The sequence below is a fragment of the Lissotriton helveticus genome, chromosome 4_1 (genome assembly GCF_964261635.1).
Source record: "Lissotriton helveticus chromosome 4_1, aLisHel1.1, whole genome shotgun sequence".
Taxonomy (NCBI): Eukaryota; Metazoa; Chordata; class Amphibia; order Caudata; family Salamandridae; genus Lissotriton; species Lissotriton helveticus.
Window position 1 is genome coordinate 801,107,731 of NC_136063.1, and position 12,879 is coordinate 801,120,609.

Consider the following 12,879-nt stretch of genomic DNA (forward strand, 5'->3'; position numbering starts at 1 on the left):
CTGGAACAGGATAATGTGTTTGCGGAGGGAGGGTCAGGGGCAACTGATGTTTTTCATGTGTTGCAGAAGTCAGGAGCGTATAGTGCAACGGACAGGGAGCAGCGACACGGTCATCGTCAACGTGATGATCCACAAGAATTTCAGAAGCGCTCCGCTCAGTTATCAACAGGTAAGCCACATTGGTGGACTTCTTGGTCACAACCCTTGGTTGTTAAATGGAGTACACGTTCTGTGGGTGTAGGTGATTTTTCGATGTTGCGGGAGTCTCTTCTGGGGAAGTGGCGGGGACAATGGCTGCACAATCTTCCACGGTTGGTGGTACTGACGGGGTAGACAAGGTTTCAAGTCTAGATAAAAAAGGGGATGGAGGAAGTAATTCTGGCGATGTGCAGGTGGGGGAAGTTACTAATATCCATAAGAAGCTTCCTTATATGGGCATAGCTATACCATTGGGGACGCATCTGTCCAATAAGACAAAAAACAGGATTTGGCAACATGAGTTTTTCGATGTGTTTAAACTACTCCATAGGGACATTCAAGCTAAGGGAGGGTCCAAAGAAGAGGAATGGGAACTTGCTAAACGCCCCAGGGACCCAAAAATATAGAGAATTGGACGTCAGCGTTTTTGATGTATGCGAGTGTATACAGTGAAAGACATCCAGCCAGGGCAGTTGCATTGTTCAAATACATGGACATCATTAGAAAAGCCCAAATGCATTTTGGTGGTTTTGCACGGCTCATCTACGATGAGGAATTTCAAGCCAGGGTTAGTTTGTTCAACGATAAGTCATGGGGTGATGTTGATTCCGAGCTTTTGCTCCAGTGGATGTCCTCTGCTCAACCGCCCGCCACGACGCATACAGCAAGTGGATTATCAATTACGTACCGGCTCTTGCAGCCGCGCCCCGCCCAAATTGGGGGCAAGTTGGTTTGGTAGGGGACAGTTTCCAGTATCTGGAGCCTGTTGGAATTTTAATCAGGGTATCTGCACCAGACAGTTTTGTAGATTCAAACATGAATGTTCCCAATGTGGAGGAAAACATGCAATCACACAATGTTTTACAAATCAAAGGTTTGGGGAGCATGGGAGATTTCAAAGGTGTCGGGGAGCAGTTTTCCAACCTATCCCAAAGGGCTCATACCCCAATTAGGCTGTCGGTCATGGAACCTTAGCTGACTGAGTATCCAGATTCTGAGGCTGCATCTAGACTTTATTGGGGTTTCAGTGACGGTTTCAGGATTGGTTACCAAGGGCCAAGATATAATCGCAGGTCGGATATCTTGAAATCTGCAAAGGAGTCACCACAGATTGTGTGACAGAAATTGGATGTGGAATTGAGAGCAGGCAGGATAGCAGGTCCATTCTGGCAGTGTCCATTAGTAAACTTGATTGTTTCACCGTTGGGTTTGGTACCCAAGAAAGTGCCTGGGGAATTTTGGTTAATTCATCATCTCTCGTGGCCAGAAGGTCAATCCATTAACGATTTCATTTCACCTACTGATTCTAATGTTTCTTATGCTTCGGTAGATGATGCATTGAAATTGGTAAGGATGGTTAGGTCAGGGGGTGAGTTAGCGAAGAGCGATATTCAGTCAGCCTTCCGTTTGCTGCCGATACACCCTTCAGATTTTGAACTTTTGGGTATGTTTTTTGATGGTGCATTTTACATAGAGAGTTCTTCGATGGGGTGCTCAGTTTCCTGCGCTCGTTTTGAAATGTTAAGTACCTTTTTGCAATGGTGCTTTACCAAAAGAAGTGGGCATCATTATGTCTGCCACTATTTGGATGACTTTATGTTCATCGGGGCAGCTCATTCAGATCAGTGTATCAAGGCTCTAGGAATTTTTCAGGACATGGCTAGTGAGTTGGGTGTCCCTCTGGCTCCAGAAAAGACGAAAGGCCCGAGCACTAAACTCACCTTTTTGGGAATAGAAATAGACACACAGGAAATGATGGCTCGTTGTCGAGTGAAAAGGTACAGGAAATCAGGTCCTTCTTGCTGGGTGTAATTTCCAAAGACAAGGTTGAGCTCAGACAGGTTTACTGGGCTATTTGAACTTTGCCTGGCGGGTGATTAGGGCAGGCAGAACTTTTTGCAGACGTTTGGGGTTGCGATGTCAGGGGCGTTTCTTCCTCACCATAGAATTAGAATTTCTAAGGCCATAAAAGAAGATCTTTGCATTTGGCTCAAGTTTCTGGAAGATTTTAATGGTGTTTCCCTCTTTTTTGTAGAAGACAACACCATCTGGCAAATTTAGCTTTTTTCGGATGCTTCTGAAGCCCAAGGATTTGGTTTGTTTTGGGAGGGTAGTTGGTGTGCAGAGAGGTGGCCCCGTCATTGGTTCCAACAAGGTCACAGTATTGCCTTTCTGCAGTTATTCCCTCCGATTGTTGCTCTGTTGGTTTGAGGGGAGGAATTTTGGGATAGAAGTGTACTTTTCTACGTAGACAATATGTCTGTAGTAGATCTTATTAATAACCAAAAAGCTAAAGATCTACGTGTTTTACGCTTATTAAGGGTGTTCATGTTACAGAGCCTAAGACTGAATATAGTTTTTAGAGCACAACACATTCCAGGCATCAACAATTCAATAGCATACGCTTTGTCTCGCTTCAATTGGCAGAAAGTCCGCAGTTTGGCGCCAGGGGCAGACAGCATCAAAACTCCAGTTCTGCAGAACATCTGGGTGCTGAGGGACTGAGGATCGTTGAGTTAATTGAAAAATCTATAGCTCCCTCCACTAGGCGAACCTATCAGAAGGCCTGGAACGAATTTTTAAGTTACGGAAATTCAAAAAATTTTGTTGGAAAAGCAGATTGTAAAAACATTTTATTTTGCAGTTTGTGTTACATTTGATTAACAAGGGTTTGTCACATACAACCATTTCTGGGAAATTGACTGGTATTTCGTTTTACGGCTAATTATGGTGGGGTCAAGACCCGGTTGAAGATGTTTTATTAAGAAGAATGTTGAAAGGTTTCAGCAGGGAGCATACTTATTCTTTGCCTTTACGTGAGCCAATTACTTTTGATCTGTTGCAACAATTGTTGTTACAGTTACCAGTTTGTTGTTATGATGATTGGGAAATTTCTTGTTTCAGATTATGCATGATATGGTTATTCTTTGGGGCTTTCAGGGTTTCAGAATTATTGGGTTTAAGGGATCAGGTAGGTGTTCAGAGTAGTGAGGTGCAATTACATGGTGATAAATTGAGGATCTGGTTAAGGAAGTTGAAAACTGACCAACCAGGAAAAGGTAGGTGGGTGCATTTAAAAGGCAGTGGGGTAGCGGATTGCTGTCATCTGAGGGAGTGGGAGTTTTGCTCTCAATCTGCTTTTTTACGGTCTGGTGTAATCTTTTCTCATGAGAATGGGTCTAAGATTTCCAGTGCCCATCTTTTGGCTGTTTTAAGGAAGGCCTTGGTAAAACTTGGTAAAGACCCTCTTGTTTTCGGGACACACTCATTTCGTATTGGGGCGGCCACAGAGGCGGCCAGGTTGGTTTGGGACTGGGAGGATGTCAAACGGATTGGGAGGAGGAAATCTGCATGTTGTGCTAGATATGCCAGGAAATGAACTTGTTGATGTGTACATTGCTTCTTGCTAATTTTGTTTTTCCATCTAGGTTGCGTGACACGTTCAATGTTGTCAAAGATGCACACTTAGATAATTGGACACTCTTTTATTAAATGGGCCGCCGTTTTCGCTGAGCAGCAGATATATGGCAGAGCACATGGACTACCAAGCAAGGGGCATGAGGTTTTGTGGAAAAGGAAAGGCGGCATGCGGCGGGCGGGTTTGTTACCCAGGTTAAAGGAGCTTTCTTTAGCACAAGGTTTTCATGACATGTTGATTATCCATTTAGGTGAAAATGACCTAGGGTCTTTGTCGGGCCTATCCCTTATTAAAAAGATTAAACTGGACCGTGGGGTTTAAAAAAATAACTGGTCAGGCACATGCTTGATGTGGAATGAATTTATTTATCGTCAACAGTGAAGGGGGGCAAGTAATCACGCTGCAATTGAAAAGGCCAGAAGAAAGCCTAACAGGGCGATGAAAGTTTTTTGCCAGGCTATGGGGATTAAAGTCTTATCACACGACAATATCACAGGAATCGAAGGTCATCTTTTCAGAGAGGAAGGTGTTCATTTGTCACAGCTGGGTCAGGCATATTACTTATTAGAGTTGAGGGATTTTTGGAACAAGGATTTATGGTGCACTAAAAGTGTTGGTTAATTTTGTTTCTCAAATAAGCAGCTTTGGGTGGGGCCAGAAAAACTCTGGGTTTTCCTGGGTGGCGTTTTTTGTGGGGTTTTGGATAGTCTCGAGCGGGCTTATCCATCCCTCGGGGGTGGTGGCGGGTGGGAGGGAAAGGTCAAGAACCAAAGGAAGGGAAAGGAATTGATGGCATTGTTTGCATTACATGGGGGATTTATGCAAGTTTTTGTTGGAACTGTTTGGGTTATTATGATAAGGTGTTTTGGGGTTGGGTTGAAGTATAATGCATAATGGGGTTTTTGGCATATGACAAAGAACGTTATAGTTTTGCATAAAGTAATACTGTTTTACCTGTCTTAATAAAGTGAACTTTTTTGCTAAGTTAACAATGGTGAGTGGATTGTTGTCATTGTGCGATCCCAGCAGTGAACACCGGCACGTGGAGCATCGACGCTTCACGAGTGAAACTTCAGAAGCCGCTTGAAAAGAGGAAGTGCTGCTTCATCTCGGGAGGTCGAAAACGAAGAAAAAAGGTGGCAATATGCTGCTCATGAGACTGTTGTGGCAGGCTATTCCGGCTAAATGATTTTAACCCCTTCTTCTTTACAGAATGGTTACCACAACATGTATTTAAAGCCGTGAAAATGAAATACTTTATAGCCTTTGCATTAAAGAAATTCTGCTTTGGAAAGCTTCATTAAAAATGTATTATGAAATATAATTAACTTTTGGTTGGCGACCTAAGTGATTGACCTCATTTAGTCTTCATAACAACATTTATATGTGACTTCTAAAGGACAGGAGTGATTGAACTGCTTTCAGAATAAAGGCATGCAGGTGATAAGTACACTGGCTGAACCTAGGGATTTGGTGGCAAGACCTGGCTAATCACTTGACACACCATGTGATCCTAGGCGAATTGCTTAATCACTTGCGCATTATTAACGTAACTGAAAATGAAAATAAGTTGACATTGGCTTACCTTGGCATTTGGAGCCATATATTAAATGTCTTTTACAAATGGGGTAGTAACAAAGGACGACAATCATACTAAGGGATGATTTTACACAGTCCACAAGTCAATAGCGTTTGAGATCTAACTCCAGTTTGGCCAAAGAACACGCCATAAGGCAGAGGCAAGGTAGAATGAATTGAGCGGGAATCTTGGGACACTTACTCCACACCCAGTGTTATTATACTGAGCCTGATTTTCCAATGTAAGCTAACTAATGACAAAAAATGAGTTCCATTCAGAATAATGTAAGTATATTTATCTCTGTTGAGCTCCTGAAACTTTGGCCTGGATTCAGCAATTGTGGACCCAAGCTGGATGTACGTCTATGAATGATACAGATAGAGGAGCGCTCTGTAAATGTAGTATTGTCCCTGAGCTACCTCTAACTTGTTAAATCCTGATGTCTTAAAAGAAATCACATTAAAGTGACCTGGATCTTTAAAGAGCTTACAAAATTCCAGGAAGGTCCGTAGTGGTGCACAAAATACAAAGCAAAAGGCCCATCGCTAGTCACATTGATGCAACTTGACATGAAACGTGAATTGAAAGTCTATGTGCTGAGGAGCACGGAAAGAAAAGTTGGTTGGCCAAGTTCGTTATTTTCAAGGAATGTTCTCAATGGATGCATAATTCTTCATATGTCATGGTGGGTGTTGGACTTGGCCCTGCTTGCAGGGTCATCCCGAAACTTTTTGCCTTCCCCCTAGTTTTTCTTCCTAATATAGAATTGGTGGGTTCAGGATGCTCTACACTTCCCCTACAGTGACAGTGAGGCTTAAACTGCCAGGGACCTGCTAGAAGCTTCCAGCCTTTCTGGTAGGTGGGAGGAGGGGGTATATGTAGAACAGTAGAGATGCCATGTGTTCAGTCAGAGCGTGGACTGGATTGAGCTGTTGCAAGATTGTTGTTGGATGTCGTAGGAGGACGGATCTCGCCTCACCAAAGAATTCCATATCGGACAAAGAAGGTCTGACCTACAAATGCAAAAGAGTCAAGCAGTCCTTCCGGGATCAAAACATTTTTATGGAATACGCCCTAAGATGTTAGCAACAGTGGCGTACACAGCTACGACATTTTAAATATCAGAAATCCTAGTATGAGGATAGAAACACCAATGCGGAGATATTGAAGCAGCTATTTGATATGCCAATCATGCATACGGAATAGTGGACTGAAATTAATCCACTGTTTTTTAAAGAAAATTCTTGAAGGAATAACTGGTCACTCCAAGGTGTTGGCCTACAAATAATGTTTACATGAAGTAGAGAGATTTATGATTTGGTCTTGAAAAAGATGGGAAACAGTTTTGAAAGAACCATCGAAACGTGTCGATGCTTTATGAATTGACACAATCTACGAACTCAACACTGAGGGAATATTGAGTATAAAGGAGTCTTATCCCTCAGTGCGAGTACAACTGTACTATTGTAGAGGTGTCAGCTGCTAAAGACTGACTATATTAGTCTGTTTGTATAACTCTCTATGTGTGGTATTTTTTATCTTGCTGATTTATGTATACTGTATGATGCCCCTTCCCCCCCCAGTGTTTTTAACCATTGACAATAGATTTTATGTGTTAGGTATATGTATATGCATGAGAAACACTGTTTACTAGGTGTAACAAATAAACTTGCCTAATTTTTATACTCTATGGGAATCTTCTAAATTTATATGGCACATTCTATTGGGATGTAAGATAAGTGAGTTGGCTGGGTTGAGTGAAAGTGGAGACATATTGATGCTTAGCACCTAGTTTGCTTTTGAAGTTTTCCCCTTGGGATGTTCTGCATTTCACTGTGTAAGTGCCCTATTCCCACGAGTTTAGTAAGGGGCCCCTCTTACCTTTAAACAAGTATTTAGAATGGTGACTCTGCGGGGTTTCCAGTGGCTGCTGGTGAAGTTTCATGGTGGTGAGGACTCTGTGGGGGTTCCAGTGGTGGCTGGTGAAGTTTCATGGTGGTGAGGCGTAAGATGAAACCATGAATTTGCTTGAGAGAGTGCAGCCACTGAGCATATCTCTATTCAGGGCGGTGCTGGGGGTCTCTTCCCAAGGAAAAAAATTTTAATGGCACAAACTGGTCCATTTTCAAAATAATTTCTTTAATAAAATGACCTACATTTGTTTTTACAGGAACACACGCAATATTTGAGAAAATTCCTAGTCTGTCTCCCCAGTAGTGCTGTTACCGGGCATAAGGGCTTGGAATCGCCCCCATAAAACGTTTGTGCAAGTGAAGTGAGAGAGAAAAATAACTTTCCCGCTAGTCTTAAAGATTCAGGTAATAATTACAGATACTACCTTGACAAGCCTTGGAAAAACTGCATTCCCCAAAAACAACATACATTGCTATGGCAGGTTACTCATTGTTGCAAACTACAAATACAGATGTGCTGAGGGTTAATTAATTTCCTTGAGCAAAGCTGCTTGGATTTTAAGCTAGGACAAGGACAGAACAGAGAAATAAAATACCCATGAACATGAATGAGCCTGTCTCTTAGAAGGAACATGTCTCCTGTGCCTTTCCGTGCCGACGATGAATAAATGCAAGTGTGGGGCCCCAGTTACACATGCAAGCACAGATAATGAACAGATGGGGGAGGGGCATCTCGGTTGCACACGCACACACAGAGGGCTGTTATCTGCTATTAGTGCAAACACAAAGAAATGAAGGCCCGTGCCATGCTCTGAATGACAAGACAATGAATGGGGTTTTGCGAAGTTCCAAATGCAATCACATACAATGGATGGGACGCGTGTTGTCTGCTGTAGAATTAACGTCCATACAGACACACAATGCACGTCTGGAGGTATATAGTACCTCACCCGGGAGCTCCAGAGCCCTTTCCTTCCACCTCCCCCCGCCTTAGCAGTTGCGAAACTCCCGCTCCGCTGCTGAATGCTGGCAAGTAACTCACGAATGTCTAAACTGCTGTAATTCTGGGGGAAACGAGTGATATTAATAAAGAGTGCCACTGGCTAAAAGATAGGCGTTGAAAAAAGCCAAGTGCATTCCCTGCCTAAGCTGTTGAGAGGGTTTCCCTTGCGCTGCTAGTTTAACCAAGCGAGATAGTAAACAAACAGATAGTAAACAAGCATTGGCCGCGAAGGTGAAACTGATGAATGCCGCGAAAGTGAAACTGATGAAAGTGATTGTGCAGCCTGCTGCAATATAGAGAGGGGGGGGGAGTGGAGGCCAGCAGAGTGACGCGATCTGTGGTGGGGGAGGGGGAGGGAATCGAAGCGCGGAGAGAGGCACGCAAAGTGCGCGCCGGCGCACATGCACTCAAGCTCTAGGCCAGCCTTGGCAGCATCTGGTGCCACTTTTTTTTTACCCCTCACTAAAAGTCGAGCAAGCAGCGCATGCGCTGCTCTAGGCTCGACCTAAAAAACATCAAACTACTTCAGACCTAAACTCCCTTCTGCACTGCGAGCAGGCCTATGTATGCTGCGAGCCACATTGCCACAAGTAGGACTATTGAGGTTCATAACCTAACACAGAACTGCAGGCCTGACGGCAGTTAATTACTAATTTCACTTGGGCACAGGCCATGTAAAGTGGTCATTCACGTAGAAACGAGATTACTATACTGTTTGCAGTGGCATTGAGTGGTGGAATGTGGTGATTCTGCACACTGAATCGTCTCCTGTGGTGGGTTCCATGTGTTCAGAATCCCTCTCTAGAAATGATATCCTGAAACCCAACAAGGCTACATCAGCCATAAAAAGAGTAACCAAGGCATATTTGAAGGAGTCTGGGCTTTATAACAACATGTCGACTGAATGTGCACTCAAATCTATCATCCCTTCATATTCATCAGTCACCTGTAACCTGCTGATATTGCATTTTGGGTTACCGGAGGGCTCCATCAATAATTGGCAACAGCAAAAATTGTAAGGGGCACTGACTAAGCAAAGTTTGAAAACAAGAGATGCAAAAACAAGCCACCACTGTTTATGCATTGAGGGTTTTGAATAACATCTTTCCACACATCAGGCATGCACCCCCAGTCCTGCAACTCAGAAAAGCGCTGAAAATCCAAACCTACAAGAACCTTCTCGTCAACCAATAAAAATAATTATCCAGTCCGCCAGCCACTGACATGGCAACAGAAATCCCCTTCTCCATCCATTGCTATTCTTAATGATCTCAAAGCATTCTCCTGACATAGTGATTATGTACTCTTTTTGCAAGAGGATGTGGCGTAATGACCAGATCTGCCGTCTTTGGAGCTTGGGAACCAGGTTCTAGTCGCAGCGTTGGCTCAACAACCTGTTATTCTGGGCAAATCAGTTATTCTCCCCATGTCTAAAATGCAAAGAAAGGAATGAGTTCTAATGTAATGTAACTGGTGCTCATGTAAAGCGCTCCAATACCTTCAGGTCGAGTTTGCGCTATATAAAACTACAAAGAAAAGGCTATAATCCTGTTACTCCACAGCCAGGGTTATGCTGAGGAAATACTGATACGTGCTTAGATCTATTAAGGTGAGTGAACGTGTTGCTTGTGCCTCCTGTGTTCTGTATTTTGTAGCTGCTAGCTCTGTTAGGATGGCTTTGTTGAGCTTATGTTTATTCCTATACATGTGTTCTTAATACAGTCTAGCCTGGAGATATTTGTCACCAAAGCTGCACCATTAAGAGTAGCGGTCACTTCTTTAGAATATCTTGCATTGCTGCTAACGTTATTGTATCAACACTCTGCCCCAATACCCCTTTCTTCATCAAACACAGCAGTAACAATCCTTTTATTCCTTCTGCTTGCTGTAAGGAAGACATCTGGCCAAACAGAGTGGAACTCACTACAAAGGTCTCCTGCTGTCGGCCATGCTAGGGCCATCCCTCCCATGATCCAAAATGCCCTCACTAAGCAGGCAGTATAGCCCTCCTCTGTTCCCAGACTTTGTAGTGCTTGTTGTTTTAGAATTGCTTAACAGGGAATGTGGTCTTTGTTCTCACCTGGGGGGTATCTGTCTGCTGACAGTCACATGGGAACAGATGTACATTCTACGCAGGACACTGGTCATCGCTGCCCTCCAATGCTGAGATCCGCTGTGTATTTGAGGCGGTCCAAAATACACAGTGTCGCTGACTACTCATGGACAACTGAAGAAGCTTACTTTGGTACGTAAGAGGTTAACTACAAGCATTTCACAACTCACTTTTATATGTTCAGATGCATGCTCCCTGTTGTATGTAGTCTTCATTGGAATTTTTGACAGACCCAATTCAGCTTTTAAAATTAACTTTCCTCTCCATTAAGAGCCATTCCACATCATGGCCCAGATTTACTAAGGCGTTGCATTATTCTTGTATGGCCACAGAGAACAGAAAGGCTCCAGTTAAACTTGCAAAGTGCGTTTTGCGCCATCTTTGTGTGACTTTGTAAAGAAATGCAGCGCAGTGGCTTGCAATGCGCTGCGTTGCATTTCATAGAGGTTGGAGTTCCATGGTGGAGGATGGGTATTCCTAAGCATCCACCACTGGAATTTTACCTTTCCCAAGTTCACTAAGGGCAGTAAACCTGGGATTGTGCCAAAAACCTGTTCCTACCACAGAGAGGCGTAATGAGGAGAAATATCTTTATTTCTCCTTGCTACTTCCTCTTTCTGTGTGTGATGTATTGTGCATCTCGCACACAAAAAGAGGAAATTGCCTCTAAGAATTGTTTTCATGCAGGTAGGTATGCCTTTCCATACCTGCCAACTTGAAGAACAATCTCACAGTGTGAGGAGGGGGCGGGACTTGAAGAGGGTGGGCCTCATATCGAGATGTACCTAGTAGGCACTTTTGAACCCCACCTCACCCCCAAGCCCCCTTCTCTCCCCAAAAAAAAGAAAAGCTTACCGAGGCTGGTGCTGATGTCCTGGGGAGTTTTCACACCCCTTAATGGACGTCGGCAGTTCAAAGCCTCTCGAAAACTAGCGATTTTCAGCTCGTTTCCCCTTGCAAGAGTGTGAAATCGGCTCTTCACTGGGTGACCTTGTGATGGGAGACTTGGCCCTGCTTGCAGGGTCATCCCAAAACATTTTGCCTCCCCCTAGCCTTTTCGCTGTCATGGAATTGGTGGGTTCAGGATGTTGGACACTTTGGCGCTGGTTAGCAGTGCAAAGCGTGTGTGCTTTCTGCCTTACATAGTGTTACCCTAGGAACACCCCCATGGTAGAAAACGTGGTGTGGTGTGGAATGAAAATAATAAAAGCTGCGCAATGGTGTGCGTGAGTTCATTTTTTAGAATTTTAAGAAAGGTCACTTTTAAAAGGGACGCCATTGCTGTGTGCTTTGTGCCGCCTGCCTGCAGTGGGTTGGCGGTCTAGTGTTCTTTTACCATTGCAGAAATGTCACTTTTAAAATGGACTCCTTTTCTGTCTGCTTGTGCCGCCTGCCTGATGTGGATTGGCGGTCTATTGTTTGAAGTGACAAGGTGCTCTACACTTCCCCCACAGTGACAGTGAGGCTGGAACTGCCAGGGACCTTCTAGAAGCTTCCAGCCCTTTCTGGTAGGTGGGAGGAGGGGTGTATATGTAGAGCAGTAGAGATGCTTTGTGCTCAGACTGAGCATGGACTTGATTGAGAGGGGACACTCTGCCAGGAGGTACCGCCGCAAGGACCTGTGTGCTGGCCCCTGAGCCCATCTGTACCCCTCTGCTGTCCACAGGGCCAGTGAGAGCCTTTGCTGGAGTGAAGACTGCTATGTCAGGAGGAGTGCCACTTTATGGGAGATGACTGCTTCTAGGGGCTGCTGTCCTGTACTGATGAATGCCCACTGTCTGCTGATCTTGCCCAGCCTTGCCTGCCTGCTCTGCTGCCCTAGCGCCTCATGAGCGCTATACTTTGACTTCCTAAACTCCAAGGAGGTGAGGAGCGCGGGTGCTACTCCCACGTGTGGGACCCTGGAACTGTGAGTCACCTAGCGCCTGGTGAGTGCCATATTTGAAGTGACAGTGCTGCTCTGCCTGCACTCTAGCGCCTGGTGTGCACTGTTTTCCTGATTACCAGAAGAGGCACGCGATCTTCTGTCTCTGAAGCTTCTATTAGGACCTAGTGCCTCGCAAGCGCTCTATTCAAGGTGCTAGGGGAAGAGGAGCTGACGCCTGCAGCGCTGTGCTGTCAAAGCGCTATATTTCAATTCCCCTGCGTGTGTGGTTCATTGTGGTGCTGCCAGAGTGCCTTATTCGCATTGACTGTGCTCTGCTTGCTGCCAAGGTGCTACAACATTGTCCAGGAGAAGAGCAGTGGACGTCTGCAGCGCCAGGATTCTAAACCGCTACGAGGGGATCCCAGCGTGTGGGATTCCCCCTGCCTGCTTGGTTGAAAGTGGGCAGCTGCAACGTATTGGGGGGCATTGTACTCCTCAGGAGAAGAGAGAGAGGAGTGAGAGGCACTCCTGCCCAGCCCCAGTGCTTTGCACACTTTTGCAGCCAGCCCTGACTTTGCGGAACATAGGGCATTTGAGCCCCGGAGAGAGGCCAGCTGGCCTGGGGCGAGTTTCAGAGTGTTGTGCCCCCGATTGGGGCGAACTGTGTTTATGCTGGCGAGGCCTATTGCCCCATATGATTTATTGCATAATATTGTTGCATAATGCATTTGTACCTAGGATCATACCTAAGGCTTTTCCCTCAGGTTTTCAGTGGTGATTTTAGGCCT

The 12,879-nt window shown here is 44.8% G+C and overlaps 1 protein-coding gene and 1 long non-coding RNA gene across 3 annotated transcripts in view; one reads left to right on the forward strand and one right to left on the reverse strand.

Annotated features, from left to right (window-relative positions):
• LOC144828875 (uncharacterized) overlaps positions 1 to 12,879 on the forward strand; it is a 778,691-nt gene that overhangs the window by 750,694 nt on the left and 15,118 nt on the right. The window lies entirely within an intron of this gene.
• The window catches only part of COLEC12 (collectin subfamily member 12), a 585,337-nt gene that overhangs the window by 267,521 nt on the left and 304,937 nt on the right, over positions 1 to 12,879 (reverse strand). The gene's annotated exons all lie outside the window — the stretch shown is intronic.